The sequence below is a fragment of the Amphiprion ocellaris genome, chromosome 6, assembly GCF_022539595.1.
Source record: "Amphiprion ocellaris isolate individual 3 ecotype Okinawa chromosome 6, ASM2253959v1, whole genome shotgun sequence".
NCBI classification, from domain to species: Eukaryota; Metazoa; Chordata; class Actinopteri; family Pomacentridae; genus Amphiprion; species Amphiprion ocellaris.
The window spans coordinates 31,653,731-31,665,807 of NC_072771.1; the positions used below are offsets into that span (position 1 = coordinate 31,653,731).

Here is a 12,077-nt window from a genome sequence, read left to right on the forward strand (position 1 = left end):
TCACATATTACAAAAAAGTATTTGCTGTGAAAATAATGGACAACCCTACACATGACTGTCATGAAAACAATAGATAAATTAAAGGCCTCAAAAACCCTGTAGATAAATACATATCGATAGATAGATAATTAGAAATACTAATTACATTAGCATTTGAATTTCCATGTCTTTCAAACTAGCAAGACATTTAGCCATGTCACTACTAGCAACCCTTTATGTCTGCACTGGGACTAGAACTAGAGATTAAACTTTCCAAACAGATTAAACTCTTCCTTTTTAACACTGGTGAAGAAGAGAGCCATTGGGAATTTTGGAAATATGTTACAAAATGCTCTAAGAGGTGTTCAAAGACTTTTTGGGTTTTGAACGTTTGCCAGGGCTTCGTCTAACAGACGTTGTTGTTCTTCGTGGCGCAGAGCGGATCTAACGGCTGCTAGCTAACAGGCTGCACAGGTGCTGCTGAGCCACCGGCAGACAGGTGAACACAACTACACATCTACACCCATAGGACTGGTTGGATATTTGCCGAAAAAAACCCTCCTCTGGCTGGTAAGTAAACCTGTGTTTGTTCTGTAACCATGAGGCTTAAATACTTAACGGGCTGCTGTGTTTGTTTTGAACGGGGGGTTTGAATTAACGATCAGACGACGATAAAACACGAATTAAGCTAACTTCAACAGCTGGCAAACCTGTATAAAATTTAGTGATTCACTTTGCCAGCTTTTTTGCCTTTCGTCACTAGACAAACTGTCTCGACAGTTTCTGGAAAATTGTTAATTTTATCTGCCCTGCCTGTTCGTTTTACACGGCTGTCTTGACGGCCTCCAACATTTAGCTAGCAGCTAACACAGTCCTCTCCTGCGCTGCAAAGAGTTTGACTAATGTTAGCTGTGCTTTTTGAATGCTTGCACTAAGCCAGTGTGTTGGCCCTGTAAATATAGGTCGGCTTCTTGTTATCCGTAAAATATATAACTTTTCAGAAGATGAATTCGCTTTCAGTTCTGTTTTGCAGGGTAAACTGATAATGCATATCTTTGTGCTTGTTGCTGACAATGCTGGTCGATGTTTGAACTATAATTGTTTGTAATGCAGAAATCCTTTTTTGTCAAGGCAGTGCTTTGTTAAGGGGAGGTTGTGGCAGAGACCTGCCCTCTTTTTTTTTAGCAAGATGGTTGAAAATAATGAAAAAGCAAAGCAGAATACCTGATGGAGTGTTTGCATTTCTTTATGTTGAAACATAACAACAAAACAAGTTACCAGCTGGGATTGTTATTGAAATGCTAATATTTAAATCCAGTTTTGCTTTTCAGATTGCAGACTCCTAATCCAAAAGTTGTATTAAATCCCATCATTGTTGCATCCAGGTAAGCAGCTGCTTTTGCACTATGGCATATCAAAAGGGTCAAATAGGTTGACAGATACTGTCTTTTGTGAATGCTTACTGTGTGCCAGTGTGTTGGCCGTGCAAATACACGTCAACTTCTTGGTAGCCATAAAATATCTAACTTTTTAGAAGAGGAATTCACTTTCAGGTCTGTTTTGTGGGGGAAACAGATAATGCACATCTTTGTGCATGCTGGATAACGTTTGAACTGTAATTCTTTGTTTTTCACCCTCCAGTTAGTACAGAAATCCTTTTCTGTTAAGGCAGAGCTCTGTTTAAGAGAAATGGCGGCACAGACCCTTTTTTTCATCTAGAAAGATTAAAAAAAAAAAAAAAAAATATGACAAAGAAAAATAGAATGCCTGTAGGAGTGTTTGCTTGTGTTTAGGTTTACACTTATATAATAAATATGAAGTTGCCAGCTAGGATTGTTATCAAAATGCTAATATTTAGGTCCGGTTTTGCTTGTACAGTAGGAAATGGCAGCATTTTTGCATCCAGCTAATATTGTGATATGGCATACTGAAAGTATCAATTATGTAACATAAGTGGATGGATATTGTCTTTTGTGAATGGTTGCTGACCCAGTGTGTCAGCCATGCACGTACAGCTCAGTTTCACAGTTACCGTAAAATATAGAACTTTTTGGAAGATAAATTGACTTCAAGTTGTGTTTTGCAGGCAAAACTAATCATGCACATCTTTGTGCTTGTTGCTGACAATGCTGGTTAACGTTTGAACTATGATTCTTTGTTTTTCATTCTCCAGTGAGAATAGAAGTCCTTTTCTGTCAATGCAGCGCTTTGTTTGGTCGAAATGGTGGCACAGATCTTTTTTTCTTTTTTTTTTTAGCTAGAAGGATAAAAGCAATGATAAAGCAAAGCAGGCAACTTGTTGGAGTGTTTGCATTTCTTTATGTCGACACATAAACAATAACAAAATAAAATCCCAGCATTTTATTGAAATGCTAAAAATTTAAATCCAGTTTTGCGTCTACGGTGCAGATTCCTAATCCAAAGCATATATACAGTGCCACCATTTTGAATCCACTGAAGTAGCTAGCATCGCAACATGGCATCCCAAAAGTGTCAGTTATGTCAGAAAAGTGGACAGATACTGTCTTTTGGAAATTCTTGTTTTGAGCCAATATGTTGGCCCTGCAACTACAGGTCAGTATCTTCGTGGCCATGAAATATAGAACTCTTTAGAGGATGAATTGACTTCAAGTTCTATTTTCAGCTTGTTATTGAAATGCAAAAATGTTTAATCCAGTTTTGATTTTCCGGTGCAGATTCCTAATTCAAAGCTTATATTGAAAGCCAGTGTTTTTGCATCCAGTTAAAGAGCTAATATTGTGATATGGCATACCAAAAGTGTCATTTATAGAACATAAGTGGACAGGTGTTGTCTTTTAGATATGCATGCTCTTAGCCAGTGTGTTAGGCCTGCAAGTACAGGTCAGTATCTTGGTGGCCATAAAAGAAATAACTCTTTAGAAGATGTATTGTCTTTAAGTTCTGTTTTGCAGGGAAAACTGATCATGCACATTATTGTGCTTGTTACAGACACTGCTGGTCAACATTTGAACGATAATTCCTTGTTTTTAACCCTTCAGATTGAAAAGAAGTCCTTATCTGTGAAGGCAGCGCTTTATTAGTGAACATAGTGGCACAGACACATTTGTTTTGTTTTTTTTTGTTTTTTTCAACACAAAAGATGAATAGATAATGAAAAAGCAAAACAGGATATCTGTGTGGGTGTTGGAGAAGTGGCCCTGTAAATACAGGTTTCTTGGTGGCCATAAAATATAACCTTTATAAGATTGTATTCACTTCAAGTTCTGTATGCTTCACAGTATACACACTTGTTGGTCTTGCACACAAACTGATCCAACACAAGAACATTATGGAGCACATCTTTGTGCTTGTTGCAGGTTAATGTTTGAACTATGATTCTTTGATTTTCACACTCCGGTGAGAACAGAAGTCCTTTTCTGTCAAGGCAGCGCTTTGTGAAGTAGAAATGATGTGCTAAACCTAAACAGCACATAGAGCCACTTTTGTTTTTAACAACAAAGTTAAATAAATACTTGGAAAAAAATAAGTAAATTCAATGAAAAGCAAAATAGAACACTTGCAGGAGTGTTTGCTTTTGTTTCTGTTGACATATAAACAATAAGAAATCACATAGTCAGATAGGATTATTTTTAAATTGCTAATATTTTGAATTTCAGTTTTACATTTAGGTGTGTAGATGGACAGTCAAGATACCCTAACTGTAAATTTTACGTATTGGTGTTACACGGAGGAGACTTGAATATGTTCCCATCTTTAATCAGTCGTCTGTGCCCTGTGTCTTTGCTCCAGACTGAGAGACATGTGACAGATCAGTTGCAAAGCTATGATTGATGTGCCTCTAATCTAATTGTGAACATGAACCCATCATGCGCTAAAGTGGAAACTAGCACTAAAACAGAATCTCAGACATTGAGCAGCACTATAGACAACACAGATGTGCCGTAGTACATTAGCTTTCACCTTTAACTTGTCAGAGATGACACTTTTAATTATAGCGTTGTCAGAGAACTTCCTTTCCTTCTGTCCAGCCGTGGGCCTTTCCACTCATTACACATTTTTGCTGGTTAAGAGGTAAAATCTTTTTCTCAGCAAATTTCATCAATGTGCACAACCTTTTTGTTGCACACCAATGTAGAAAACTGCATTGCCCTTACATTGCATCGATGTTCGGATCAGATAAGTTGTGAGCATTTTCCCAGGTGTTACGGCCTGTCTACTTTAATTCAATAGGGTTTTGCAAGTTCCACATGTTTGTGTCAAACTTTTGCTCTCATATTTCTGACTTTGGATTGTAGTGACTCGGTAAGTAGTGTTGTGCTGCACCCCTGCTGTAACACTCTTTGGGAAACCACAGTGACAGTACAGATAAATATTGTTTTCTAAGGAGTGGAACAGATATTATGTGCATACGTTATGTTGGGTGTCTAGCTAAAGCCATGAAGTATGCTGCTTTCCTGGTTTGGCTTTTAAAGTGGTGGAGGTGAAATTTAATGTTCTGCCAGTCAGTTCAGATGTTTGAGTTTATGCAAGGAATGTTTTTTCTGGCTCTTCATGTAGTCTAGTAATCTTTTGACTCAGCTTTACTTACAGTGCAGTCGGAAAGTATTAGTACAGTGATATGTTAGTCCTTGTGTTAACTTGGCACTTTCCCACACTGGATTTGAAATGAAATGAATGAATGAATGAAAATGAATGATGACTATGTGGTTAAATTCCTAACTTTTTAAAATGTTATTTCACCAGATGTCGGATCTCAGTCTACCTATGCAGCAGTTTTAATGTGCCTGAAACCAGTAAAATGTAAATACCATGAATGTCTATCGCTACCTTTTCTTGCTAAGCCAACATATTACACATGTAACATGTAATATTCTGGAGTGGGTTGGCATTATATGTATTGATTGATTAGCTGAATGTTAGAAATCAGTTTCCAAATCTTAAGTGCCTACTCTTTGAAACATGGTTTATCCTGATGTGAATATTTGATAGTAAGAACTGTAAGATGTAACAGTAAAAATCAATAATGAAAATAATTATTGACGGCAGCCTAAATTTGGATTCTGTGTAAATAGATGCTAAAAGATTGCACTTGATCTCTTGCAGATACCTACACAATAAGTAAATAAGTAAAGTTTTCTTTAAATGTGTATTTTATTGTTAGAATTAATTAGAAAATAAGGGTAATGTCCAACATTAACACTCAAGGACTGACATAATCTCATTTAGTAGAAGTAACTAATTTTTCATAATTAAAAAGACATGATTCGCATTTGATAGAAATGACGTAATTCAAAATCCAACACTGACATTTGTGTTTCTTCCGCATCGAGCCATCTCTGATTTATCAGTCGCAGCAGAATCGTATGTCATTTTAATTTCACTATAAAACCTTAAATGAAATCACAAAGCTGTACTAAGCAAATCTATGGGGAATCTTGTAAAGATAAAGTTTGATAAGAGAAATAGTCATTCAAAACTTTTGTTAATGGTCACTTTAGGCTTTGTTCAGACATAAAGGAAGGAGAAGTGTAGTTTAATAGTCATACTTCTAATACACACTAGCATATTACCCAGGGCTAAATCCCAAGCAACTTTTAAAGTCCTTCTCCTGGCAATGATTGAACCTCTTAAAACTCATTTCTGCTTAGCAAAATTCACATTAAAAGTTTGATTTGGCTTAGATGTAGTTGTACACCTTTGCCTCCATTAGTATGCGTTGATCTATAAGATCATTACATCTGAAACCATAAAGTTTTAGGAACAATTTCTGCTTGACTATGTTCAATTTGCCTGAAGTTATTACACTATAAAATCTGGATATTTATAAAGATATCCGTGAAAATTTAACTAGATGGGGAATTTTTTTTCTGAGATGATATTTTTTTGAAAATTGCCCATTGACGTTAATAGCTTGAAAATTCCACTGTTGTTTGTCATCGTGTCATTGATTCAGAATCTGCAATACTGAACATGTGGGTGAGTTGAAATATATAAAAAATACTGAAGATGTCTTGGAAAGTCCCATCTTTAAGCTCATATGAACAAAAAATTATAATGCAGAAGTCTGCTAGTGATACTTTTTGAACTATATGTAGTTGAAGAAACAATAATGCAAAACAAAACATATAGAATACTTTGTATTATCAAATTATCAAACACTTGGCCACAAAAATGAAACAAAAGTTATATTTGTTTACCTTTCTTTCCCGATTGAGCAGGAATGGCAAGCTGTGCCACCTAAACAGAATTAGTGGTAGATAGCCTAATCCAACAATTTCAAAATTATTATTTCTACTATTTCTCCTAATACCATTCATTCAGAATCTGTGGTATTTCAGGCTCCTGTCTTGAATTTTGCCATCCAAACGTGGCCTCAAATTTCAATATGTGAAAAACCTGCTGAACGTAGGTCAACAGGCAATTTAAAAAAGAAAAAATTACTTGGACAGTGCTCAATATATCAGTCTATAATTTCACAGATATCAATTTAAATATCCATAGTTTATGATGAAAAACTTTCAAACAAATCAGAGATGGTCGAGCAGAAGACCCCTGATGATTTCAGATGAAATAACCCTATAACTATGCAAATTAGTCTCCACCTCTGTCTACCAACCCCTCAGCCACTCGCCTGCAGCTCAAGCCTGTCTGCTCACCTTTGACTCAGCTCAAAAGTTTAAAGTTGGAATGACTGAGCCATATATTTTTGAGCTGGAAACCAATTCTGAAGAAGAAGAGGGCTGAACTCTATACAGTCCTTTACAAGTTGCTGTGTCAGAATGGTAATGTATTTTATGCATTGTTCGCTGCAGTGGTAACAGATGACATGAACTTTTGACCATGGAACGGATAATAAATAAATAATGTTAGTAGTACGTCCACATTTTCTCCTTTTGTAACTTTGCAAAACAAATCATATATCTTCTTCTCTGCTTCTCATCTAATGTGGAAAGCTCCACCCTGCAAGTTGACAGTTTAATGGTCTCTTAGGCTTGTTACATATGAAACCTTGGTTGTCTGAATCCATGTTTTTTAGACTTTCACCGGTTTGCTGCAGTCCCAGAGTAGAAGTGCTCAGTCATGATGTTGACTGCTCATTTTGCACTCCTAGCATATACAAAACACCATTAAATCATGTTAAGATAAAACACTTAATTTTTGTCTGAGAGGGCTCTCTAAAAGATGACACATTATCCAATCTACCGCACAAAAAATGATAGAATGCATAAAGGCCGTGAAAAGCCTGGTTAGAAACCTTATTGTTAGCTGAAATTGCAACTGCTTCTTTTAGATCCTACAAAACACAAAATTGCACTCAGAGCTGATGAAATTCAATACCAGGAATACACAAACACTCAGAGGTCAAGCTTTAAGCATAAGGTGTCTCTTTAAAAAGGACTGTGATTATCAGAGCACTGCTGAGCTGATAAACACCAAACATTAAGTGTACTCCAAATGGTATTAAATTAAATTTAATTTATGCAATACTTAGATCACCCTAATTACTATACAGAATTAGATATATTGGATACTTAAATCTTAAAAGCCCTATTACTGACAGGCATGAATTCCGCATCACAATTAGGAGAGCTGGCCAGCTCTGCTGTGCACTGCCAAACAATTTTCTAGAGAAACGGTAGGTATCAAGGAAGTCAGAGTATCACTTGCATTTGAGACCCAGCTGAGGTTTATCTGTCAAAATAACTGAGCACACCTCACCTACAGATATGTGGGTGTACAGAGCTTTGAAAATGCTACAAGCTGACCACTGTAGACACTGTGCAACTATGCTGTGTAGTTACATTGCAGATTATTTCAGAGTAACACGATGCTGGCGATAGTTGTTGTTTTTATGGTAGCAGAGGTCCTTTTTTCTCAAGGAAAGAGCACATAGAAATCCGTTAATTCATGCATGGATTCTTTGAATTTAATTACTGAAGGCAGAGAATGTATCTTATGAGTCAGTGTCCTGTAAGGCTCTTCTGCTGCCATATGTACCGGATGTAATGCAACAGTACTATAATTTTATTGCCCTTCTGTCCCATAAATCTGTGGATGTACATTTGCTTTCAATGTGCAGAATTATTGGTGGTATAAATCCGTGAGATAACCTTGCTGTCTGATTGGTTGTGCTGCTGCTGCGAGGAGGCGGTTTTTCAAAAACACTGACACATGATGGCCTAGAGTGTAGACATACCTTAACAGACTTTGCAAATTATTATCCTCAGAGGGAAAATAATTACAGCGACAGTTTCTTAATCATACGTTTCATTTCTGTGTACTTCATTTTTTAAGCTTCTGTTATATGAGCACACACAAATATTGATAGTAAAGGCACAGATAAGATTTGACAACACTGAGTTAGCATCTCAATAGCAGTCAACTGATGTGACCTTATTTAATGTTGGTACATTCAATGTCAGTGTTTTAAAAATGTGGCTTCAATGCTACAATATGCTGTCACTTGTTGCAGGGCTCTTTGTTTTTCTGGTTACTGAAGATAGAATCGGAACATCTACAGTAGCACTGCATGATTATGGCCAAAAGTATAATGCAGATTGTTTTGATCAGTAATGTCATCACATTTTTTTTATTATGAATATATTTAAATAGATTTTAGTGACAAAATATTTTTATTGTATTTCTTTCATTTGTGTTGTGCTATATTCCTGCTAATGTACCAATGTTTTAATCAAAATGAGACTGGTATTTATTCACAGTGCATGTCTTAGAGGCATGACATAAAATATTGTAAGGTGATGCCGTAAAAATGGGGACTCAGTGAGCTAACTTTAGCAACATTATTCTTCTTGGATTTGTGCATTCATTGTATTGTTTGTGTTGTTTTTTCAGGTGGTTGAGCAAGTGTGTTGTGTTGCTTTTCAGCTAAGTCACAAGCCTTATGCACTGTTTGCGTATGATTTGTTCTGGCTTAACATCACTTGCCCTAAATCCAAAAGCTCTCCAAACAGCACAGGATGATCCATTTCAAGGGACTAGCTCATCACCTTCTGCTCCAGACATTTGATTTTCATTTCGCTTGTCTGCTCTGTGTTGTGTTTTCGACTCAACATACAGCTGCAACATCCAGAAATTTTTTACGCAGACTGCTGCTGCAGGGGTACATGCTTCGTGGCAAGACAGCTCTCTGAAAGTAAACTGTGAAGCTCTAATCTACAGTGTCTAGAACCTTTGCACAGTGTTGCATAATCTTTTATATTCAAAGTTTGAGTGTTCTCATTGTATTAAAAGTTTCTGTAAGATTGCGTGAGTCTGCACTGATTGACAAACAAAATTGTGTCAAGATGCAGCTTGGCTCACCCTGATTAGCTCCTTTTTTGACAAAAGGGTGAGTTCATAGCTGTTTATAGTAGCAGAAAGCAAGCAGAGATAAGTGGTAACTGATGCTGTGACAGAGCAGAACTCTGTCTGAGCTAAGACAATTTGACATTATGCTCTAGCTCAAACACATATTTAAAAAGCCATATGTGGGTTACCACAGCAGAGTGATTTGGATTTGTCTGTTCACAAGTCTGTTTTACATTAATAAATAAACTGACAGAGACATCTGCTATCTATAAGTGTCTCAGTCATCGGTCATTTGGCTAAGCCTTCTGCAGGATCCACTATGTTTATTAAACAGCATGTTTGGATTAGTGGTTTCAACCGAGCATCTGGGTGTACTGTAATAGCTTTAGACATGACTAAGAAGTTATTTGGAAATGAAACCCAGAAAGATTTCAACTTAAGTATCCATGTGTAACAAAGTGGCCTTTAGGGAATTAAAATTATTAAGCATGACCTGAATTCTTCAAAGCTCCCTCCATTGCCAAGGTAATTGAAAGCCAAATCGGGATTCAAATGCTTCAGGTTTTTTTAATGATATATGCACTACCAAAAAAACATCCCAAACAGCTGATTGGTGAATGTTTTTAAGCTCTGACAGAAAAATCGTGTCATTTCACCCTCTGGAGGGAGGGGGAGGGAAGCCTGTATGTGTGTCATGTTGGTACATGAGATAATCCACATTTCAAGTGCCTGCATGTGCTCAGGGTTGTGTAGCAACATTTGGTTATTAAGCAAAGCGACTTAATTAAAGGAAACAGTAATGTCCATCTGCACTGGTTTGCTGAAAGAGCATTGTGCGGTATAAAAATGAGCACATATACAGTTTGCGTGCGTCATGGTAGATGGGATAGAGTTTGTTGCAATCAAATGAGCTCTGACTTGGAGGTTTTCACTTCCCCTCACATTCCATCCCCCTCCTCTCTCATTTGTCCTTCCTCGTTGCATTGATGTGTTCCCTATCACCACTGATTTGACTTGTCTGGTTGTGAATACTTAATCACACTGAAGATGCCACACATTCATTCCTTGAAGGTTTTATTCCTACCCTTCTTCTTTCCTCTCATTTTACCATTGGGTGACAATTATTCTGTCCTTGCTGGGGGTGGGTGGGTGGGTGGGGATATATGCCACATGCAGTTTAAACAGCCATAAAAGGGACCTATGTGTGGCATGACCTTCTTTCCTCAACCACCTACACTCAGGCACACATGTGTATCCATATAGGGATATCAAGGCATACATACAGACACACATTTATGAACTCAAGCACCTTTATTTTGATTATTCTATGGAAACTCCCTCTTTTTGAAATGCATGCCTTTATTCGAAAATCTGTGACTGAGTTATTCCTTTGATGGTATGTGTTTAGATCACAATACCAGTCCGTTAAAACAGGCTCCTAAAAAGTCCTTTGTTTCTATTATAACATTGAGTGTCTAGCCACAGGCGGTCTTTATCAAACAAACCCTGCTGCTGGTTCAGAGTAAGGTAGGACAAACATCAGTCTTGTCGTCGTTGGCATTACAAATGCAGAATGAGCCCACTGTGTCTTTATTCACATAGTTGTAGTTTACATTGAGGTGTATCTGTTTGCACGTGTGAGTCCATTGTTTTTGATCTCCAGCAGTGTATGTTCGGGGAGACCTATTGCCTTTAGGGTTGCACTCAAGGCCTCGGTCAGGTGTCGACAGCTGTTCTATGGAAAACGTAGTGAATAAGTCCCTTAGTTGCTATGTTACGAGGGACCATAGCAACAGTAGAGCATCATCACTTTCAAAGGGAGTGTTTTTCTGTATTCTGGGGCAAATACGTACTCCGAGTTTTGAGAATGGCCTGCTAAGAGTTCTTGTATGTGGAAAAAAAGAAATGACAGTTGAAATATTTGATCAGAGACAAACAGAGACACACATATGTGCCCATGGATGCTGTTCAGGATGCCTCCCTGCGTTTCTCTGTGTCATTACTATTCTAAATGCAACTGTGCTGCAAACCTTGGACAGAGAATATGAGTATAGCCCTAGTTTTCAGATTTTTTTTTAAACCAGCAGGGATATAGCCTATTTGATTTGCATGTGGTTCTTTGAAGTGCTATGGCTTGTGAGTGTCTTGTGTCAGGGGACCTGAAGCAGTGATTTATGCTATCTGGTGGATAGTGATTGCATCTGTCTCTATATGAGTGTTCTTGAGGGAGTCGCGTGGTTATTCCATGCGTGTGGATGCGTATCTGCTTGTGAGTGCTATAGCTTTAAATGTTCTCAAAGCTCTAACCTTCTATCCATTTTCTGCTGCTTATCCACAGCGTATCTCAGTGGCAGCAGGCTAAGCAAGTTATTCCAGATGTCCCACTCTTCAACGTTTTCAAGCTTCTCCTGGGGGATTCTGAGTCTTCCCAGGCCAGATTAAATATTGCTCCATTGTGTGTTCTGGGTCTTGAACCAGAATCAGAGATGTGCCTGGAAAACATTCATGGGACGCACCCAGGAGGCATCCTAATCAGATGCCCATACAACCTCAACTGGTTCCTTTCAGTGTGAGGGAGCAGCAATTGTACTCTGAGCGCCCTCGGGGTGTCTGAGCTCCTTTCCGTGTCTGTAAGGGTGAGCCTAGTAGCCGTCACATTTAGAAAACTGAGTTTTGCCTTTTGCATACACAATTTCATTCTTTGTGACACCACCCGCAGATAAATCTAAATCTTTGACGATCAGCTCACCTCCCTTCCAAAATTCAATTTGTGCTATTAATCTTATTACCAAAATCCAATCTCTGAC

General features: G+C 37.7%; 1 protein-coding gene across 2 annotated transcripts in view; it reads left to right on the forward strand.

Annotated features, from left to right (window-relative positions):
* Positions 1-240: 240 nt before the first annotated feature.
* Positions 241-12,077, forward strand: part of gpat2 (glycerol-3-phosphate acyltransferase 2, mitochondrial) — a 136,127-nt gene continuing 124,290 nt past the window's right edge. Inside the window, exons 1-2 of one of the 2 annotated variants that reach the window (XM_023264467.3) lie at positions 241-549; positions 1,311-1,364. The gene's annotated coding sequence lies outside the window, so the exon portion shown is untranslated. The remainder of the gene's footprint in view (positions 550-1,310; positions 1,365-12,077) is intronic. The other variant, XM_023264468.3, reaches the window with a different exon arrangement.